Here is a 13,638-nt window from a genome sequence, read left to right on the forward strand (position 1 = left end):
AGATCAGGAGATGACTGCCATTGAAAAGATAGACCATTGGGGTGCCTGGGTGGCTCAGAGGTTGAGCGTATCAGGCTTCCCACAAGGAGCCTGCTTCTCCCTCTGCCTATGTCTCTGCCTCTCTCTGTGTCTCTCCTGAATAAATAAATAAAATATTTTTTAAAGAGAAAAGATAGATCATTACCCAGAATTCCTAAGAGGAGGGGGCATGTCACATCATGCAGGGCAACAGAAGTGCCAAGGTCAACCAGGAGACAGAGGAAGTGAGGGAAAAACATGGGCAAAAAGCTTTCTTGTGGTTTTGGCAGGAAAGACATGGTCAAGCAGGGTAAGCAAGCTAAAGACTGACTTGTTTGAATAATTTCAGTGGGATCTGGAGATAGAGGCTGTCTCTAGTCATCTGATGCCTGGCCCTGGGGTGTCGAGTGTAGAGATAATGGTCTGGAGTATTAAGAGCCCTGTGAGAGCCCACTAAAGGAGGTGGTTTGAGGTAGGCTCTGGATTGGTTGGTTTGCATATGAAAGGCCTGCTCCCAGTCATTTGCTGTCTCCAGGAATTAGCTAGCTCTAGGAGAAGTCTTTCCAGGGCCAGCAAGGCCCCCGGACATCGGACATCGGAGCATCAAAATAAAAAGATATGCTTAATATACTGCCCTGGAGAAGCAGCTTGGCAGTTCCTTAAAAAGTTAAACATAGAGTTATCAGATGAACAAGCACTTGCAGTCCTAGGTATATACTCAGGAGAAATGAAAACAAACATTCATGTCAGTATTATTCATAATAGCCAAAAAGTGAAAACAACCCAAATGTTTATGAACACATTAATGGATGAACAAAGTGTGGTATTATCCATATGGTGGAATATTACTCAACCATAAAAAAGGAATGAAGTACTGCTATAGAATGAACCTTGAAAACATGCTAAGTGAAAGAAGTGAGACATACAAGGCCGCATACTGCATGATTCCATTGACATGAAATATCCAGAACAGACAAATCCATAGAGACAGAAAGTAGATTTAACATTTGCTGGGGCAGTGGTGGGGGTAGGGGCAGAAATGGGAGTAACCACTTATAGATATGATGTTCCTTTTTGGGGTGATGAAAATGTTCTGGAATTAGACAGTGCTGATGGCTGCACAACCTTGTGAATAGACTAAAATCTACCAAATTATCTACTTCACAATGGTGAGTTTTATGGTATGTGAATTATATCAATACATACATACATACATAATCCCAAAAGGTAGACAACATACTTACAAAATGGGCAGAAGAGTAATAGCTGATAGACAATAGAAAATATAGGGGAGGGCAGCCCTGGTGGCTCAGCGGTTTAGTGCCTGCCTTCAGCCCAGGGTGTGATCCTGGAGACCCGGGATTGAGTCCCACATCAGGCTCCCTGCATGGAGCCTGCTTCTCCCTCTGCCTGTGTTTCTGCCTCTCTCTCTCTCTCTCTGTCTCAAATAAATAAATAAATAAATAAATAAATTTTTAAAAAGAAAAAAAAAATATAGGGGAGCCTGGCTGGCTCAGTTGGTAGAGCACATAACTCTTGATCTTGTGGTTGTAAGTTTGAGTCCCATGTTGGGTATAGTTTTAAATAAAATCTAAAAAAAAAAAAAAAAAAAAGAGAAAGAATGAACAGGGGCACCTGGGTGGCTCAGTCGGTTAAGTGTCTACCTTCAGCTCAGGTCATGATCCTGGGATCCTGGAATCAAGCTCCACATTGGGCTCTCTGCTCAGCAGGAATCTGCTCTTCCCTCTCCCTCTACCCTTACCCTTGCTCATGCTCTCTCTCTCTCCTTCAAATAAATAAATAAAATCTTTTTTAAAAAAGGAATGAACTATTCATACATGCATCAACTTGGGTGAACCTCAGAGGTATTATGCTAAGTGAAAACAAGCCAGTCCGCAAAGCACTCCATAGCTGAGACCCAAAATGCCAGCAGGAGTTCTGCTGCCAGAGCAGCCTGTCCCCCCACAAATAGGGTGAGGGCTGTGTCGGTCTGCCACCCTGGGTGCCCTGGGTACTGCAACCCCACCATAGCAAGGGGTGCTCTGCAGGGATGCTAATAAAGGACAGCGAAGTGCTCAAAAACAAAACAAAAGAAGACAGTCTCAAAAGTTACATACTGTTTAAGTCCATGGATATAGCACTGTCATAAAGACAAAACTTAAGTGGCAGATCAGTGGTAGCCAGGGGGTAGGGTGTGTGTGTGTGTGTCTCACTATAAAGGAAGAGCATGAAGGAGATGTTTTGGGGTGATGAAACTGTTCTACCCCCTGATTGTGATGGCAGTTACACAAATCAGTGCAAGATCAGTGCAAGAAGTCACTGAGCTGTGCACTAATAAAAGTTTCACTGCATATTAATTTTAAAATGCAATAAAAACAATGTCATTACACACTCACTAGAGTGGCTAAAATTAGACTGGCAAAATCAAGTTCTAGCAATGATGTAGAGCAATTCTAAATTTTATTCACTGCTGGTGAAAATGTAAATGGAGATAATCACTGGAAAACTGTCAATGGACAGTTAATCAATTAATCAATGGAAAACTGTCAATATGTATTAACACTGAACATATAGGGACACCTGGGTAAGGCTCAGTGGTTGAGCATCTGCTTTTGGCTCAGGGCCCGATCCCAGGTCCAGCTATCAAGTCCCACATCAGGCTCCCTGTGGGGAGCCTGCTTCTCCCTCTAGTTATGTCTTCTCTATCTCTCATGAATAAATAAATAAAATCTTTAAGAAATTGAACACATATATACCACATGATTCAGTAATTCCCTTGTTACTTTACCAACTAATAACCCTTACTATAAAACTACAGTTGTAACACAGTGGGGTAGGTATGTGTGCATGGCTAGGGAAGCTGATCCATGGGACAGACACATATATGTGTAATATGTAATATACATATAATATATATGTAATAGAATGTATACATAGGTGCACCAAAACCCATTTTTGGTGCAATATATTACATATATAATATAATATATATAATAATATAATTGTCCAATGCTTATACTGCATCATCCACAGTAGTTCCAAAGTGGAAACAACACAAATATCAACAATGTAAAGAATAGATAGATTATGATATGTAAGGAAATACTATACAGCAAAGAGGAGGAACAAACTTTTAAAGATACATTATAATTCCTTTTATATGAAAATCTGAAAGAGCCAAATCTATGATGATTGATGGGATAGGAACAGGACTTTTAAAATATTGGAAATTTCTGTTTCTGTGAGTGGTGGTTGCAAGAGTGTGTTACTAGTGAAAAGTCCTAACAGTATAGTTAGGTTCTGTGTACTTTTATGGATATATGTTACACTTCAACAAGGTATACCTAGAAACCAAAAATTGTGGGTAGAACTAAAGCCTTGTTTGGAGTTATACATACAGTTGTGAATGCATACATTAGAAAGGTAGGCTGAAAATCAAGAAGTAATTTTGGAAATAGTCTTTAAAATAGCCAATTGATGCAAAAAGTGGTAGAGAGGGAAAAAATCAAAGAAAATAATTGAAGAAATGAAATAGGAAATACATGTACAAAGAGATTCAAGAAAGCCAAACATTGGTTCTTAGAAACAGTTAACAGAATTGAAAACACCTTGGCAAGACTGATCTTAAAAATGAGAGAGGGTTTGGGGCACCTGGATGGCTTAGTTGATTAAACTTCCGAATCTTGGTTTCAGCTCGGGTCATGATCTTGTGGTGGTAAGATTGAGCCCTGTGTTGGGCTCAGCTTGGAGTCTACTTGGTGTTCTCTCTCTCCCTCTCCCTCTGACCCCTCTCCCCATTCACGCTTGCACTCTCTCTCTAAAATAAATAAATAAAACCTTTTTTAAAAATGAGAGAGGGTTCAAAAACCATTATCAGGAGCAGAAAAGAGAGTATCATTACAGATCCTTACAAAGCTTAAAATGATGATAATCATTTAATGTTATTAGCAATGTTATGCCAAAAAGTATAAAAATTTAGATAAAAGTGACCAATTCCTAGAAATTCACAATTTATCAAACAGGAAAAAAAATCTGAGTAGTTGTAGATCTGGTAAAGAAATTTATTACATAGTTTAAAATCTTCCCACACATACCACACTCTAAGAGTTTAGCTCTTTGTTTTTAAAAACCATTCTCCAACAACAGGGACCAGGGATCCTTGGAGAAATGGCTGACTCTAGAGTTAAGTCAGGGAAAATGCAAAATGAGCCTCGGGTATTTTGCAGCATCAGAAAGTAAGGAAGTGATTAAAAAGCAAAGGGATGGGGAAAAAAAAAAAGCAAAAGGATGGGGACCTATGAAAGGGACACCAAGCCAACCTGGAAGAGTTCCCAAAGGCCAAAGCTGGATCGATGTGAAAAACAAAATAAATAATGTAATACTGGATTATAACCAAATTATGTAATAAATCTCCATGAATCCACATTTATATACGTATATAATGGAGTAAATAAATTAATGTTGGTGAAGAGACAAATCTCCTATTTGGAGAATTCCAAATAATTTCTGTTTAGCTATTTACCTCTCCAGGAGGTAGAGCTTAATATCTCCCTGACCTGTTTGTGTGTAGGCTGTGTATAGTGATTGCTTCCAAAGAATCAAATATGGAGAGGGAGAAATACAAAGTAACTTTACAGTGGCAAACACTACTGTGGCTGGGGGATCAAGGTTAATGTTATCCATGACAAGTCATGTGGATATCATGTACTCCCTCGTAAGATGTGATGAAAGAGCATTTCATGTCTGGATGACATAATCATAATAGCCCATAATCTCAGTCTGAGAAAAAATATTAGACAAGCACAAATTGAAGGACATTATCCTTAAATATCTAACCTCATTAGTGAGGTTATTAAAAACAAGTGAGAAACCCTCACAGACCAGGGGAGGCCTAGCAGACATGACAGTTAAGTGCAAAACAGGGTATGATAATGAAGCAAATATATATAAGATATACGAATCATTATCTTCCCAAAACATGATTCTGCTAAATATGTATCCTGCTCATCTCATACTCTTAATTTAATATGCAAAAATGCTGCTTCAGTGCATATATATATAATAGCCTTTTAAAAGAATTGTACAAAAGAATATACACTTATGTCTATGCTAAAAACCACATTAAAAATATTTATGGATACCTAGTGACCATCAAGATCAAATAAAATCAAGGCACTGTACAAAAATTAAAAGTGTTTGTTAAAAGATATGAGATCACATGACAAAATACATTATGCTGAAATCAAGAGCATCTTGGTGCAAATAGATTACAAGTATTTATGCTATTTACTATATGGAAATATTTACTGAACAAGTAGAAAAGTTAGTAAGGCTCCATAATTTAAAAAACATGTCTGTATATAAAGATCTACACTTAATAAAAGGCTGAGCCCTTTGCTTATAATAAATGAAAGTTACTTTGAAAATATGTTGAACAGCAGTGGTAAGAGTGGACATCCCTGTCTTGTTCCTCATCTTAGGGGAAAGGCTCCCAGTGTTTCCCCATTGAGAATGATATTTGCTGTGGGCTTTTTGTAGATGGCTTTTAAGATGCTGAGGAATGTTCCCTCTATCCCTACACTCTGAAGAGTTTTGATCAGGAATGGATGCTGTATTTTGTCAAATGCTTTCTCTGCATCTGTTGAGAGGATCATATGGTTCTTGTTTTTTCTCTTGCTGATATAATCAATCACATTGATTGTTTTACGAGTGTTGAACCAGCCTTGCATCCTGGGGATAGATCCCACTTGGTCATGGTGAATAATCTTCTTAATGTATTGTTGGATCCTATTAGCTAGTATCCTGCTGAGAATTTTTGCATCCATGTTCATCAGGGAAATTGGTCTATAATTCTCCTTTTTGGTGGGGTCTTTGTCTGGTTTTAGAATTAAGGTGATGCTGGCCTCATAGAATGAGTTTGGAAGTATTCCATCTCTTTCTATCCTTCCGAACAGCTTTAGTAGAATAGGTACAGTTTCTTCTTTAAATGTTTGATAGAATTCCCCAGGGAAGCCATCTGGCCCTGGACTTTTGTGTCTTGGGAGGTTTTTGATGACTGCTTCAATTTCCTCCCTGGTTATTGACCTGTTCAGGTTTTCTATTTCTTCTTGTTCCAGTTTTGGTAGTTTGTGGTTTTCCAGAAATGCGTCCATTTCTTCTAGTCCTAGCCTCAGCAATCAGACAACAAAAAGAAATAAAAGGCATTCAAATCGGCAAAGAAGTCAAACTCTCCATCTTTACAGACAACATGATACTCTACATAGAAAGCCCAAAAGAAAAAAAAAAAAAAAGAAAGAAAGCCCAAAAGACTCCACCCCAAGATTGCTAGAACTCATATAGCAATTTGGCAGCGTGGCAGGATACAAAATCAATGCCCAGAAGTCAGTGGCATTTCTATACACTAACAATGAGACTGAAGAAAGAGAAATTAAGGAGTCAATCCCATTTACAATTGCACCCAAAAGCATAAGATACCTAGGAATAAACCTAACCAAAGAGGTAAAGGATCTATAACCTAAAGGATCTAGAACCTAACACTTCTGAAAGTAATTGAGGAAGACACAAAGAGATGGAAAAATATTCCATGCTCACGGATTGGAAGAATTAATATTGTGAAAATGTCAATGTTACCCAGGACAATTTACACATTTAATGCAATCCCTATCAAAATACCATGGACTTTCTTCAGAGAGTTGGAACAAATCATCTTAAGATTTGTGTGGAATCAGAAAGGACTCTGAATAGCCAGGGGAATATTAAAAAAGAAAACTACAGCTGGGAGCATCACAATGCCAGATTTCAGGTTGTACTACAAAGCTGTGGTCATCAAGACAGTGTGGTACTGGCACAAAAACAGACACATAGATCAACGGAACAGAATAGAGAATCCAGAAGTGGACCCTCAACTTTATGGTCAACTAATATTCGACAAAGGAGGAAATACTATCCACTGGAAAAAAGACAGTCTCTTCAATAAATGGTGCTGGGAAAATTGGACATCCACATTCAGAAGAATGAAACTAGACCATTATCTTACACCAGACACAAAGATAAACTCAAAATGGATGAATGATCTTAATGTGAAACAAGATTCCATCAAAATCCTAGAGGAGAACACATCTACACCCTTTTTGAACTTGGCCACAGTAACTTCTTTCAAGATACATCCATGAAGGCAAGAGAAACAAAAGCAAAAATGAACTATTGGGACTTCATCAAGATAAGAAGCTTTTGCACAGCAAAAGAAACAGTCAACAAAACTAAAAGACAACCTACAGAATGGGAGAAGATATTTGCAAATGATGTATCAGATAAAGGGTTAGTATCCAAGATCTATAAAGAACTTATTAAACTCAACAGCAAAGAAACGAAGAATCCAATCATGAAACGGGCAAAAGACATGAACAGACATCTCACAGAGGAAGACATAGGCATGGCCAACACGCACATGAGAAAATGCTCTGCATCACTTGCCATCAGGGAAATACAAACCAAAACCACAATGAGATACCACCTCACTCCAGTGAGAATGGGGAAAATTCACAAGGCAGGAAACCACAAATGTTGGAGAGGATATGGAGAAAGGGGAACCCTCTTGCACTGTCGGTGCAAATGTGAACTGGTGCAGCCACTCTGGAAAACTGTGTGGAGGTTCCTCAAAAAATTAAAAATAGATCTGCCCTACGACCCAGCAATTGCACTGCTGGGGATTTACCCCAAAGATACAGATGCAATGAAACGCCGGGACACCTGCACCCCGATGTTTACAGCGGCAGTGTCCACAATAGCCAAACTGTGGAAGGAGCCTCGGTGTCCATCAAAAGATGAATGGATAAAGAAGCTGTGGTCTATGTATACAATGGAATATTCCTCAGCCATTAGGAACAACAAATACCCACCATTTGCTTCGACGTGGATGGAACTGGAGGGTATTATGCTGAGTGAAATAAGTCAATCGGAGAAAGACAAACATTATATGGTCTCATTCATTTGGGGAATATAAAAAATAGTGAAAGGGAATAAAGGGGAAAGGAGAAAAGATGAGTGGGAAATATCAGAAAGGGAGACAGAACATGAGAGACTCCTAACTCTGGGAAAGGAACAAGGGGTGGTGGAAAGGGAGGTGTCCATCAACAGATGAATGGATAAAGAAGATCTTGCACATCTCAGCTCAAACAATATATATATGTATATATAATGGAATACTAGTTCAGCCATCAGAAAGGATGAATACTTACCATTTACACTGACATGGAAGGAACTGGAGGGTATTATGCTGAGTGAAATAAGCCAATCAGAGAAAGACAAGTATCATATGGTTTCACTCATATGTAGAATATAAGAAAAGGCGCAGAGGATCATAGGTAAAGGAGGGAATTCTGAATAAGAAGAGATCAGAGAGAGAGAGAGAAAAACCATGAGAGATTATTAACTATAGGAAACAAACTGAGGGCTGCTGGGGGGGGGGGTGGTGAGTGGGCGGATTAAGTAATTTGGTGATGGGCTTTAAGGAGGGCACATGATGTGATAAACACTGGTTGTTATACGCAACTGATGTTATTGAACACCACATCTGAAACTAAGTATGTATTATGTGTTGTCTAATTGAATTTAAATTAAAAAAAAGAAAAAATATATATAATAGGATGTACTTTATTCCTTTTGCCCCTGGTTCCAACAGCTAAGTGAGGCACTGTTTCTGGGAGCTTTAGTTTGGGGTAAAGTGAGTCAGAGGAAGAAGGTAGAGCTGGAGATACAGGGTTTTATAGGATAGGGGAAGAAGTGTGCCCTGGTGACTCTAAGAGCCCAGGATAAGAGTTGAGAGGACTTTGCTTTCCCTGAGGAGGGACTGGACCTACACCAAAGTTGGCTGAGCAAGGGCAGGACAGGGGCCCAAATTAGGTGGACAGCAGACAGGCCATAGTCAAGCCTTATCTCAGAGAACACTCCTATGAAGATTGGAAGCACGGGCATCTCTCTGACACCTGCCCTGCTCACCCCTAGACCCAGCTTCTTCTTTGTAAGCATTTGGGGTTCCTGGCAAATGAGGAACCTACCAACTCCCTCTTTTCATTCATCTTAGGGCAACCAGAGCTTTTCCACAACCTAAATCACATCTCCTCTCTCCCAGATTTACATGCTCTAGGAGGTTCCTGTGGCTCTTAGGATCAAATCCAAACCCCCACTCAGATGTCCAAACTCTGCCTAATCTGCTTTCTACACTCCTCACATCCTCCCCTCATGACTCTAACCACTCTAACCACAGTGCTCCTGTTCCTGCTCCTGGAACACACAGACCTCACTCCCACCTCAGGACCTTTGCCTGAACCGATTCATTTCCCCCAGATCTGCTCTTGGCTGGCTCATCCTGCACATCTCAGCTCAAATGGCTCCTCCCTCTTCTGTCCCGTTTCCCTCCTTCCATTACCACCATAGTCGTTGGTCCATAACGAAGTCCTCTAATTTACTTGGCTGTTTATGCTCCATCTCCCCCATGAATCGTTGACTCCAGAACTATTGCCTTGTTTGCTTTGGTTACCACTTGTTCGCAGGTGACTGAGCACAGAGCCTGACACACAGTAGGCTTCTAATTAAAATATGTTTAATGAATTAATAAATCCCGTCTTCTATATGCATAGAACCAATCAGAGGTTCAATCACAAGTATACCTGCCCGTGAGTGGGACCCACATATTATATACGTTGAACCAATCAGGAGTTCAAGCTGGAGGATAAATATAAATAACTAAAACCCCACCCAATTCATTCATCGGAAGAGGTTTTCCTAGGGGACAGCCTCATTTTCAAGGGAACAAAACAGAAATCTGAACTAAACACATGGGACCACCCTTTGTATTTAAGCAGCCAATCACACCGAGGAAATAAAGGGCAAAGGTAGTATTGTGGGACATAGAGGCCACGCCCCATGACGTCCCTCCCCCCACCCATGGCAACTTCCAGGTCTGAGGAATTGGAGGCACGGCCCTGGGGGGTACTTGGTGAGATTAAGTGGATCGCTATCGAGAAAGAGTGAGGACGTTAAGGATCAGGGTAAGATCATGTGTGTACAGAGAGGGGGTGAGGAGGAAAGAGAGCTGGTTAGGGGATATAGGAAGGGGACGGTAGGAGACCAGGATTAAATTAAGGGAGGACAGAGAGGGGGTTGATGGGGGAATGGGAGAGGGTTATAGGGGGACTGGGAGAGCTTATAAGGAACATACTGCAGGTTAAATGGGGGGAGCTTATGTAGGGGGATTAAGAGTAGTGATGTGGTGTTACAAGGAGACAGTGTCATAGTGGCAAAAGTCAAGGTCATAAGGCGATAAGAACAAATTATGGGAAGATGGGATTTAAGTGAGATCAGAGAAAATTCATTGGGGACAGAAACAGTGTTATGGAGGACAGGGAGAGGGCCTTTGAGTGTCAGGGAGAATTGTGGGGGATGGGAAGGATAATCAAGAAGGGAGGGAAATCTGGCAACTGGAATTGCATTCTAGAGGACAGTGAGGAAACGTACTGGGGCAATGGGTTGGTGTGGGCCAGACTGCCCCACCTTGGGGTGGCGCCACCTTGAAAGGTGCTCCTCTGGCCTGCAGGGTTGGTTCAGCCTGGTCTCCATTCATTGAGGTCTCTGCTGTTCATTCTTCTGGCCACTGTGCTGAGACCTTTTCCCTGACGGTGGTCATCTTCAACCTGCTGCTCTCTAGGCCCTGTAGACCCATGGTGATGAGACGTCCCTGGATCCCTGGACTTGATACACAAAAATTGACCATAGATGCCTGGGTTTATTTCTATCTCAGTTCCCCTCCAGTGATCTATATGTCTATCCTTAATGCTAGTGCAGTACTCTTTGTGATTACTGTAGCTCTCATCAAAGCTTTCAAATCAGGAAGTAAGAGTTCTCCAACTTTGTTGTTCTTTTTTTTTTTTTTTTTAAGATTTTATTTATTTATTCATGAGAGACAGAGAGAGAGGCCAAGACACAGGCAGAGGGAGAAACAGGCTCCATGCAGGGAGCCCTGATGTGGGACTCATCCCAGGACACCGGGATCAGGCCCTAAGCCAAAAGCAAACACTCAACTGCTGAGCCACCCAGGCGTCCTTGTTGTTCTTTTTCAAGATTGTTTTTGTTATTCATGGTCCCTTGCAGTTCTATACAATTTATATTCATAAGGGATATTGGTCTGTTTTTCTTTTCTCCTGATGCCTTTGTATGGTTTGATATCAGGGTAATGTTGACCTCATAGGATAAGTTGGGAAGTATTCTGTCCTCGTCTATTTTTGGCAAGAGTTTGAAAAGGATTCATTTTAATTCTTTAAACATTTGATAGAATTCATCAGTGAAGCTTTCTGGGACTGGGATTTCCTCTGTTGGAAGTTTTTGTTGTTGTCCTTTGGTTTGGTTTGGTTAAACTGTTTTAATCTCTACTTGTTATTGGTTAATTTAGAATGTCTGTTTATTCATGAGTCAGCTTTGGTAGTTTATGGCTTTCCAGGAATTTGTGCATTTCATTTAGGTTATCTAATTTATTGGCATATAATTGTTCATAGTATTCTCTTATAATCTCTTTTTTAAAAATTTCTGTAAGTTTGGTGGTGATGGTCCTCACTTTTGAAAGTATTTCTGATTTTAATACTTTGAGTCTTCTCTCTTTTTTTCTTGGTCAATCTACCTTAAAGCTTGCCAATTTTCTTGTTCTTTTCAGAGAACTACTTTTGGTTTCATTGATTTTTTCTGTTCATTCTCTATTTCATGTATTGCCACTCCAATTTTTAGTTTTTAGTTCCCTTTGCTTGCTTTGGGTTGAGTTTTTTCTCCTTTTTATAGTTGCTTAAGATGAAAAGTTAGGTCGCTGATTTGAGATCTTTCTTCATTTTTAATGTAGGAGTTTACAGCTATAAATTTCCCCATGAGCACTGTTTTTACCACATGCCTTAAGTTTCGGTATGTTGTGTTTTTGTTTTCATTCATCTAAAAGCACTTTCTAATTTCCCTTTGATTTCTTCTTTGAGTCATTGGTTGTTTAGGAGTGTGTTGTTTAATTTCCACATATTCAGGGATCCCTGGGTGGCGCAGCGGTTTGGCACCTGCCTTTGGCCCAGGGCGTGATCCTGGAGATCCGGGATCGAATCCCACGTCGGGCTCCCTGCATGGAGCCTGCTTCTCCCTCTGCCTATGTCTCTGCCTCTCTCTCTCTCACTGTGTGCCTATCATAAATAAATAAAAATTAAAAAAAAATTTCCACATATTCAAAATTTTCAGATTTTCTTTTCTTACTGATTTTCTTTTTTTTCTTACTGATTTTCTAATTTCATTTTATTGTAGCTGGAAAACATACTTTATATTATTTCAGGGTTTTAATATGGATTTAGACTTGTTTTGGTCTAACATTTGATCTGTCCTAGAGGATGTTCCATGTGCACTTGTGAAGAGTATGTATTCTTCTCTCATTGGGTGGAATGTTCTAAAAATGTCTGTTAGGTCTAGTTAATATAACATATTGTTTAGGTCTTCTGTTTCCATTAATAAATTGAGGTGCTGAAATACCCCACTATTGTTGTTGGGCTGTTTGTTTTCCCTTCACTTCTGTTTTTGCCTCATGTATTTTGGGACTCTGTGGTTAGGTGAATATATGTTTATGACTGTTGTATCTTCTTGATGGATTGTCTGTTATCCTTATATAATGTTCTTTTTATCTCTAATAATTTTTGTTTTAAGGTCTATTTTTTTCTGGTATTAGGATAGTGACTCCAACTCTCTTTTGGTTACTATTTGCATGGAATATATTTTCCCATCCTTTCACTTTCAACCTATTTATGTCTTTGGCACTACAGTGTAGACAGTATATAGTTGAAGCATGTCCTTTTTCAAAAGATTTTAATTATTATTTATTTATTTAGAGAGTGTGAGTAGGGGGAGGAGCAGAGGGAGAGGGAGAGAGAACCTCAAGCAGACTTCCCCTCTCCACTCACTCTCCAAAAAAAAAAAAGATAAATAAATCAGAGAAATTTTTTTGGCCATTATTTCTTCAAATATTCTTCACTCACTTTTCTTTCTCTCCTCTCCTTCTGAGACGCCTGTTATGTATATGTTGATATACTTGGTGGAGTCCCACAGGTGTCCTAGGCTATGTTTATTTTTCTTCACAATTTTCTCTTTCTGCTCCTCAGCTAGGTAATCTCAAGTGATCCATTTCACATTCACTGATTTTTTTTTCTTCTATTTGCTCAATTCTGTCCTTGAATCTTTCTAGTGAATTTTTTCATTTCAGGTAATGTAATCTTTAACTCCCAAATTTCTATTTGGTTCCTTTTTATGATTTCTTTTCATTGGTGTTGTGTTGCTTATTCTTATGGTTTCCTATAGTTGTTTGAGTGTATTTTAAATAGTTGATTTAAAAATCTCTAGTTGATAAATATAATGTCTGAATCTCCTCAGAGACGTGTCTATTAATTTCTTTATTATTGTTTTTCAGAGAGATCAAGAGCATGTGTGCATGCTCACATGATGCAGGGGAGAGGGCAGAGAGAGAAAAAGAATCTTAAGCAGGCTCCACCCTGAGTGTGGAGCTCAGCATAGGGCTTGATCTGACAACCCTGAGATCATGACCTGAGCAGAAAT

At 39.6% G+C, this 13,638-nt stretch overlaps 1 protein-coding gene across 6 annotated transcripts in view; it reads left to right on the forward strand.

The window, feature by feature from the left end:
• LOC111090112 overlaps window positions 1-13,638 on the forward strand; it is a 93,217-nt gene that overhangs the window by 70,084 nt on the left and 9,495 nt on the right. The window contains exon 1 of one of the 6 annotated variants that reach the window (XR_005354745.1): window positions 9,932-10,067. The exons of 4 other annotated variants lie outside the window; for them this stretch is intronic. The gene's annotated coding sequence lies outside the window, so the exon portion shown is untranslated. Of the gene's footprint in view, window positions 1-9,931; window positions 10,068-13,638 lie in introns of those variants that run through there. One more of the 6 variants, XR_005354746.1, reaches the window with a different exon arrangement.

The sequence above is a fragment of the Canis lupus genome, chromosome 1, assembly GCF_011100685.1.
Source record: "Canis lupus familiaris isolate Mischka breed German Shepherd chromosome 1, alternate assembly UU_Cfam_GSD_1.0, whole genome shotgun sequence".
NCBI lineage: Eukaryota > Metazoa > Chordata > Mammalia > Carnivora > Canidae > Canis > Canis lupus.